Source organism: Trichosurus vulpecula, chromosome 2 (assembly GCF_011100635.1).
Source record: "Trichosurus vulpecula isolate mTriVul1 chromosome 2, mTriVul1.pri, whole genome shotgun sequence".
NCBI classification, from domain to species: Eukaryota; Metazoa; Chordata; class Mammalia; order Diprotodontia; family Phalangeridae; genus Trichosurus; species Trichosurus vulpecula.
The window spans coordinates 6,936,769-6,946,545 of NC_050574.1; positions in this window are offsets into that span (position 1 = coordinate 6,936,769).

The window sequence follows — 9,777 nt, forward strand, 5'->3', positions numbered from 1 at the left end:
CTGGTGTCTTCTGCCCATTCCCCTTTGTGTATAGTCTTTCCCTTGAAAATGTAAATGCCCTGAGGACAGTCTTACCTTTTTTGTATTTGAATCCTCAGACCTTAGCACAGGCATACAGTAGGCACTTAATAAATGCTTATTGAATAATTGCTTACATTCTCTTCATCTTAAAACCTCTTCTTCAGTGGCTTCTTTACCTCCTATAAATCTGATCACTTTTCCAGTCTCCTTTGATAACCTAGAAACATGACAAACTCATGGACATTTTCCCCAAGGTTCTGTTCAGGGCCCTCTGCTCCTCTCCATCTCACAATGATTGAATTATCAAATCTGTACTGTTATATTGATGTTGTATTTATCTTTAGGGGTACTTGTAGTGTCCTCTATTAGAATGTAAGCAGGGATCATTCCATTATCTGTAGCTTTCCCCCTCACAACTAATCCGCTGCTGGCACAGAGGAGTCCCATCAGATACAATGGATGATGGACTGGGTCATTTTATCAAACCTTTTCCTCATTTTTCATTCTCAATTATTCTCCAAAGCTGACCTTGGGCCTGGGACCTAGATCTCTATGTGGCCATTCTCTCTCCCCATCCCTGCTATTTGCCCCTTTCCCCTTTTGTTTCCACTAGTGGGCTACCAGTGCCCTTCTCTCCACTTCTTCCATGCTTTGCCTCTTATCTCCTCTTGTCCAGACCACAAGAGAGGAGCAGCTTTCCTGATGCCCTCACATGAGGGAGGAAGGGGGTCTGTTGGGATCCCTATAGCACACAAACACAAGGTAGGTGCCTCCAAAGTAGGAGGGAGCCAGGCAGCAGTGTGCTAGTAAAGGCTGAACACCCAGCTTCCTGAGAAGAAACAACTATAAAACAACACACCTCTAAGGTTTGTGTTCATCATGGTCGTCACTTTCTTCTGTCTAGAAAATCAAGCCTTGACTTGTGGCACTGACTGATTCTCAAGACCTAGAACAGGACCAGGCACAGAGGAGCCACTTTCTAATGCTTATTGACTTGACCTAAGAAATGGTAAACGAGGGGATTCAGAGATTCCTGGGAAGACTTGTGTGAGCCGAGGCAGAGTTTATGCCCAGGACCAGGAGGACAATTTCTGCTCTGAAGACAACACAGTCAAGGACAAGGGCGGGGAAGTCTTTAGGCCTCTGCTCCAGGCCTGTCTAGACAAGATTCAGTGTGAAGGGGTTTTCCTTGACCTTCAGTTGCTACAGGGGAGAGCCTGGCCACAAGAAACAGAGTAGGGGGGGAGGATGTGTGTGTGTATGGAGAGGTAGGCTAGGCAGGCAAGAAGAGAACAAAGCCATGATGCCTATAGAGAGGGACTAATGAGTGAAGTGATCGCCCTTGTCAGTCAGTTGTAATGAGGGAGAACCTAAAAAACACACACAGAGGGCAGCATTTGGGGGGGGCGGGGAGACTGAGGGTGGTTAGTGCCACTGATACACTTCAAAACAGAGAAGAGTGCAGGGCAGTGTGGTTACTACTGTATTCAATTTTATATCAGTTTTTGTAAAGAAACAATCCATAAGTAAGAGAGATGGCCAGCCTCAAAGACAATCCACTACTGGGGAAGAGCAGAGGACAAGTACAAGTAACTCCAGAAAGAACGAAACGGCTGGGCCAAAGGCAGAGGGAAGCTCAGCTGTGGATGCATTGGGCAACGAAAGCAAAGCCCCATGCTGTAAAGATCAATACTGCACAGGAGCCTGGAATGGGAGAGCTAGAAGCCAAGGCAGGCTGCATGTGGTCAGACAGGCCACGGAGGGGTTAAAGGTCAACATCTGGCGTGTCAGTGCACTCATGTGGGTGGGAATGGGTAAGTTTAATTCAGGCGATCATCACGTGTACTTCTGTGGGCAGGAATCCCTTAGAAGAAATGGGGAAGGGTGAGAAGAGCAGTCCTGGGGCAGAATCACCGAAGTAACACAATGGTATCTGTTCCGACCCAAGGCAAGCTATTCAACATCAGAATTATACAAGACTAGGCTCCAACCATTGCCACCCAAGAGCTCTGTCCCCGGTGCATGGGATGGATAATTGGGAAGACTTCACAGGGTATGTCTAATGGACAGGTTTTGGGATTCGGCCTTGTAATTTTGGGAAGGCATGCCCTTCCTCCGCCCCCCCCCCATGTTAGAAGATAATGAACTTCCTGTGAGCTATTTGTTCTCTGCTCTGGCAAGGGTCTCTCCTTCTCCCATCCCATTTCTCCTCCTAGACTTTCAGACGCCACCTTGGCTGCTGAGTTCTGATAGGGAAAAACCTGAAGGAACCGGATCAACGACCCACACAGCTGCAGTCACACACAACTCGGCCATTATGCACACACTCCCCAGCCCCCAGCCCCTGCCCTGTCACACACACTTGCACACGCAATCACATTCGGATAAACGTGCCGTGCACGCCCTCACCAACCCCTCTTTCACACACCTGCACAAGCAATCACGTTCGGGGACAAACACACACATACGCCACTCAGACAACGCCCCCTCCCCACAGCACATCTGCACTCCCGCACACTCGCCCGTTTCCCAGTGACACACCCATGCACGCGCAACCCCACACTCAGCCCCTGCGCAGGCGCACCCTCCCGCGGAGAGAGCCGGGGCCGCGCGTGCGCACTCACTGTCTCCGCGCCGCGACCCTCCCCCACGACCGAAGAGCAGAACCAACCAGCCGGTGCCTGGAAAAGGCTTGGCGGGCGCACCCCCGGATTCCCAGCATGCCCTGGGGCTCTGCAGGCACAGGGGAGCCGGGGAGAGGGAGAAGGGGGCGTGACGTCACGGCGCAGGCATTCTGGGACATGGAAGACAGCCTCCCTCTGGGCCCTCTAGTCCGCCGGCAGAAGAGTGGGGAGGGGAAGGGGGTGCGTGACGTCATTCTCTGCGAGGCCTGAGGTTGACATTCACCCCCACTCCCTTTTCTGATTCCGGGTCTGCGTGGTCCTCCTTTAGAGTGTAAGCGACTGGAGGGCGGGGCCCGTCCTGCACACAGTAGGCGCCCAATGTGTGCCTACTGCCCCAATGATCCCCAGAGGACCTTGAGAGGTGCTGCTGTGATCATCCAGTTCTTACAGAGAAGGAAACTGAGGCAGAGGCTAACAGCTGACTGGTGGAAGGTGGGGGAATCGGTTCTTTCCTTCTGGGCCTTTGGGAAAAGACTCCAACGACCCTTTTCTTTGTGGGCAGCAGGGGGAACCCCACTCAGGAGGGAAAACCTGGCTCGGGGACAGAAAGGGGGCCTGGAGCCAGGAAGATGTGGCCTCAAACACTCAGTACACGGGTTACCCTGGACAAGTCGCTAAACCTGTTGGCCTCAGTTTCCCCAGCTGTAAAATGAGGAGGGAGTAGGAATGGCTGGCCCCTCCAGAAAACTCCAAATGGGGTCAGGAAGGGTCAGCGCACCACTTCCTGCCAAGGGCCTTTGAACAGCCCAGGCGTCCTCTGTGTTTAAAAAAATGGTCACTTTTCTATTTCTTTTGTTGCCTGAGGACCCTACTTCCTGTTACCCAAAAGTCCTCTGTCCTCTCTCTGGGTCAAGAAGCTCAGGAGGAAAACACACACACACAGACACACACAAAATATATGACGTCTGGAATTAAGGACCCAAGTGTCCATCACCTCCTGAGGATGTGGGTCCCACCATAAAAGCACTGCCATGCACCTGTCAGGCTGGCTGCACCTCGTGCTGCCTTACTCTGGCTGTCCAGAGCAAGGATCCCGTCAGGCAGCTGGATCAAATGAGACAGTATTTATAAGGCTTGGGGCACACAGCAGACACCACATGACCAGCCCCAACCCCTTTCAGTCTTCTTACACCTTCCTCCCTCCACCTCCTCTCTGACCCAGAGACACTGGCCTCTTGGCCACGACCCTCCATCCCCTGACCACAGGGATGTCCTCCTCCTCACCTGAGCCTCCAGGCTTCCTTCACATCTCAGCTAAAATCTCACTTTCTGACTTAACCTCAGAAATGTTAAATAAGAGGGATTCAGAGAGACCTGGGAAGGGCTTGTGTGGCCTGAGGCAGGAGGAAATGAGCAGAACCAGGAGGACAATTTCTGCTCTGCTGACAGCACTGCAAAGGACAACCTAAGTCTAACAGAATAAAGCTTCCTTGGTTCTCTTGGATTCCAGGTTTGCTGATGCTGGTCAGGTCTGTGGATGGACTGTGCCCATCTGGGATGAGGGTCTCTGGGTCCCAGGGGCCATTCACTCTGCCTCCAAGCTCTCCAGGTCCAGGACTTGCTACTTTACAGGCTGTACTGGGGGTGGGGGAGGACAAGGATGGCAGTGGGGGGAAACTTTATCTATGCCTTCTCTTCCTAGGCTGGACTCTGGCCTACCTGGAATTATAGAGGGTGAGATCTCAGAGGAATTACAAAGCCCCAGGCCCTACCCTCAAGGGAGAGACTCCACCACCAAAACAGGGCAACAGTTTAGTAAAAGTAGGTCTGAAAAAGAAGACTATTTGCCACCTTCCCTAACTCCTTCCCTCTGCCCCTCCCTCATGCTCATACAGAGACCCAAGAGGCAGAAGGGGCTTGGGATCCCAGATGGGATGAGACCAGTAAGACCCTCAATGACCTCACACCCAGAGCTCTGCCTCCACCTGATACTATGGGTGAGATAGGAAGGTCGGGCACCTGTGATCCAAATGTAAAGGTGGGGATGGCACCCCATTGATGAAGGTACAGTCTCTGGGAACACCCTTGAAAATTTCCACTACATCTGCCCTTGACCAAGGCCATCAGCCTTTCATTATCTAGGCCCAGATCTCTACCTAGCCTAGCCCTTACTGTCCTGCTGCTTTCCACCCTTGATCCCATCAAAATCCCATTCTCTTGGTTCCTGGAATCTTGAGCTCTAGTCACCCCAGTCCCATGGAGATCCTCCTTAGACTCCTCCTCAAGATCCTCCCTAAACCCCTCCTCTAGTCACCCCAGACTACTTGACCACCCCTCAATCCCTCGCGCAATCTTTCTGTATATTAGATCCACCTTGCCTCCATGGAGGGCTCAGTAGATTGAATCTGACCCGCTTGGACACAAATGGTGAGATTTCTTAAGACAACCCATTATGGCCAATCCTTAATAAACTTTGTCTTTTCCCTTGGCTGAGAAAGCTTGAGTGGAATTCATTCAGCAGGACCCGGTGTGTCGGTGTCTTGGGGTCTCAAGCACCCACCCAGAGGATCTGCTCTCTTGACTGTGAAGAGTTCTTCACCACCAGCCCAACCCATATCCCACAACTGCTGCTCTGGCCGTCTTGACGTCATGGCCCCCTCCATCTCTTTCTTCCTTTAACTCTGAGAAGCATAATCACATCTTTTGCATAGATATCCCCAACACACAATGCTGGGGCTGTCAAGCAATGTTAAAAGGAAAATGTTTAGGTCTTTGCCCTGATAAAAGAGACAAAACTCAGGAGAAAGTTTAAAAGTGGGATACTAACATAGCAATGAGGTAAGTGTTGGTGAGCTGGTTGCTGGGCCCAAGATTCCAAGGGAGCACCTCTTTCATAAGACAGGAGTAAGCATCTTCCATACTGGTATTTTAATTGGATCTGGCAATCATAGGGAGGTGGGCTTAGTGCCACCTCAGCCCCTCCCTAAGTATTTTGATTGGCCCTCGTTTCAAATGAGGAGCTGGGGAAGGTGAGCATGCATAGCCACTGGTACCACCCACTTGTAAGGAGGAGATACCATCACTGTAGCCCACTGCCCTCTCCTGCAGGACCACCCACGCTGTCCCACAAAATTAAAACATGCGGCCACTTCAGAATGACTCTCCATTAGTCACTGATCTGACCCAGTAGTAAGGCAGGTACCAGTGCAGAAAGTGCATTTTTGGAGAACATGCCTGATTCTGTTTGAGGCAATATTTGCTGTTATTTGAATGTACCAATGTCTCCTCCAGTACCTTGCTTCCCCTACCATTCATCTCTCTGAGCATTCTCTATGGGGGAGTTCTCAACCCACCACCAGGCTGCCTGCCTGTGGTCCTTCAATGTCCAGGCTTCCCCTGGCAGAGGCTGAGCATCACCTCCATGATGGTGAAGGAGGGAGGCAGTGCTCAGCAATGGAGACTTGACACCCATGCAACTAGCTGAAGGAAATCATTCCCAAGTATTTTGTATTCTCTTCACAATGCATCCAGTCTGTTTGTGTGTTTGCACAAAAATCAATCTAGTTTCAGCAAGAAAAATAAAAGGATAGGGCAAACCAGGGATCATGACAAGCAAAAGAAAAGAAACGGAGATGTAAGAGACTAATGTGACCACTAGGAAATGATCCTGGGAATGGTGTCCTTAAAGGGAGGGAGGCAGGAGGAGTGAGGAGAATTGCTGAACACCAGGGGAAGCTTTACAAATAAGAGTTTCTCAGAGACAGAGGGAGGTATAATGGGAAAAAGCCAGGGAAGTTACTGATTCAGGCAAACAATGAGTCACTCAATAAACATTGATTAAGCACCTACTATGAGCTGGCACTGTGCTGGGGTTATCAGGGAAGGCAAAGGAGAGATCTGATAGGGGACCCAACATGTAAACAACCAGATCCATACAATCTATAGACTGGATAAGCTGGAAATAATCACCAGAGGGAAAAGGTTTATGTCACAGGCTCAGACATTCTTGGCCTGGCTGGGGTCCTTTAAACCCAGGGCTGGGCACATAGCACCTCAGAAATGTTACTTAACTGAAGAAAAGGTCTCTTTTAAATTTTAAATTAAATTTATTTTTTCAAAGGAAGATCTTCCCCTCCTTCCCATCTTCCTTTCTATCTCCTGTCCACTCCCCCACCCCACATACATTGAGAAAGCAAGAAAAACAATACCTTTTTACAAAAACCATGCATAGCTGAATAAAAGAAACCTCACATTGGAAATACACCCACAGAGTGTATAATATATAAATAAAACATGTGCATATATTTTATCTATGTATATTACATATTTATATTATTATATGTAAATATGTTATATATATATATATACACACACACCTACATATAGTCTCAATTTGGGAATTTATTTTGCTTATAACATATATATATACACATATATATTCTGTGTGTATATATATATATATACATTGTATATAAAATATTCCCAATGTGAGTGTGTATGTGTGTGAATTCTAATCAAAGAACATCATCATCTTGGAAGAATCAAAATGACAAGAAATTGGGATAGATTGTACCCCCCAGGTATACGGTGAGTCCAAAGGCTGAAGTCATCCTTGCCAGATACTTGATAACACCTGAGGAACTGACTGGAAACCTCATCCTCAGGCACTTGCACTGAGATAACTGGGACAGAGTGAATGATGTTGGGGAACAGAGGACAGGGAATGTAAAGCCTTGGGGAAGGTCCTGTGAGGGTCAAGTTGTGACAAGTACTAGTTGTACAATGTCAAGACCCTTCATCTGGAAACAGCGGAAAACAATGGCCTGTCTCTTCCTCTTGAAGCATCACAGACGTCTGGTCTTTGCTTGCCACTCCACAGCTGGCCTATACACTTTGGACACCTCATAGGAGGCAATACAATTCTAAGGAGGCAGATTCTAAGTCAGAAAATGAAGCTAAACCAGCTGTGGTATGTGAATGTAACAGAAAGTCACCATGCTATGAGAAACAACAATTATGATAATATAAAGAAGCATGGAAAGATTACCAGGAACTGATGCAGAGCCAAGAAAACAGTCTACGCAATGACAACAATGTAACTGGAGAGAAAGACTAAGACAAAACAAATGACACAAAATGTTATAAAAACACAACAAACAAACTTGGCCTCAAATAAGAAGCTGGAGAAGGCATCTCCTCTTTCTAGGCCTTTGCAGAGGTTGGGATCCACAGGTGTGGGAAACTGCATATAAAATTTGATTTTTTTGAAGGTCTCAATCAATTTTGCCAATTATTTTCCTCTTTTAAAAAATTCTTTATTATAAGGGATGGCTATCTGGAAAGGGGGACACAGAGGGATGCATAGTGAAATCTAGATAATGTAAAAAGAAAAGATATTGATTAAAAAAAATCCATGTTTTTTAAAGGAAGAAGTTGTCCTTACCCAAGGAGACCAAGTTTCTATAGTTCTCCAGCATCACATCTGTACACAGGGCCTTCTGACTAGAGTCCAGCAGCTCCTACTCCTCCCAGGTGAAGCCAACAGTCACATCCTTGAATGTCACCAGTTCCTAAAACACCAGACCGTTTCCTGCTCCATTTAATCTCAAAAAATTTCACATTCATTCATCTTTATTCCTTTTTATCCTGTCTTTATCTAAATCTGCCACTAGATGGCACAGTGGATAGAATGCCAGGCCTGGAGTCAGGAAGACTTCTTCCTGAGTTCAAATCTTGCCTCAGATGCTTACTAGCTGTGTGACCCTGGGAAAATCACTTAACTGCTTGCTTCAGTTCCTCATCTGCAAAATGACCTTCAGAAGGAAATGGCAAAGCATTCCAGTATCTCTGCCAAGGAAACCCCAAGTGGGGTCACAACTGAACAACAACAACAAATCTAAATCTGATTCCAATCATCCCTGCCCTCAGCAGGATATTATGATCATATTAACATAAGGAAAGGATGCGGTGGTAGCTATCTCCTATAAACTAAATTCGTAAGGCCTCAGTCTCTATTATGTATAATCCAAACAACAATTTTAAATGATTCCTCCCTGCAATTCAGTCAAAAGTTAGTAGGGTTTTTTTCCTATTTTTTTTTTGGTGGCAATCACGATTAAGTGACTTGCCCAGGGTCACATGGCTAGTAAGTGTCTGAAGCCTCTATGTTTATTATACTGAAGAAATGAGACATCATTATACACTTGTGCTTATCGATGGCATTTGCTACAAGAGGAAAACAGGAGGGACACAGCAGCATCAATACTGCTTTTTGGTTCCGTTTGATTTCAGCTATGAGTTAAGAGTCAACAGCCAATTGGCTCTACAGAAAGGCTCACTATGAGCCTCAAGGCATCACAGCCTGGCTCAGATACACCTGTGTGGGAAAACCTCTTGCTTACCAATGTCGGGGAAACTAAGTCAAGAGTTTCCTACCTTCACCTTGGTAAGGTCATTTCCTCAACTTTCCCAGAGACAGACATCCACTTACAACAGACCTCGGACTGCAGGAGCACATGGCATTTCCCTTGAATGATGGACTAGTGGCCTTATGAGAGGTATCAGATAAATATCTGAAATCAAAACTTAGAATACAGGCAGACCAAAGTCCCAAGAAACTTTCCGTCAAATAGCAACACTTCACTAATTACAGCTCAAAGCACAGTGGTTATTCTTACTATCAAAAATGTATCTTTACTACATACTACTTATTAACAGATATAATTTCATGATCTTTGAAATGATCGTAAATGAAACTCGCTTTCTCTTTAAAGTTGAATTTGTAAATTTCTTCACTTTCCTAGGAAGGGGTCCCTGTACCTCAAACTTCACAACACGCTCTATGATCTTATGACTCAGCCTTGTGTAGAAAGTCCCAAGGAACTTCACAGACAAGGATCCTTTGGGAGGATTTTGCTATTATCGCAAGAACCTCATTATTTTTAATTTCTAATTTAAAACAAGATATATCCCCATTAAATATTTAACAGCATTTAGATTAAAAGGAAGGACAAAGGACACTTACCTGACGGCCGGGGCGGGGGGGGGGGGGGGGGGGGGGGGGGGGAGGGAATCAGGTGAGGAGAATGCCTGGGAGAAACAGGAGCGATGGAGGCTGGGCATATCCTTTTGA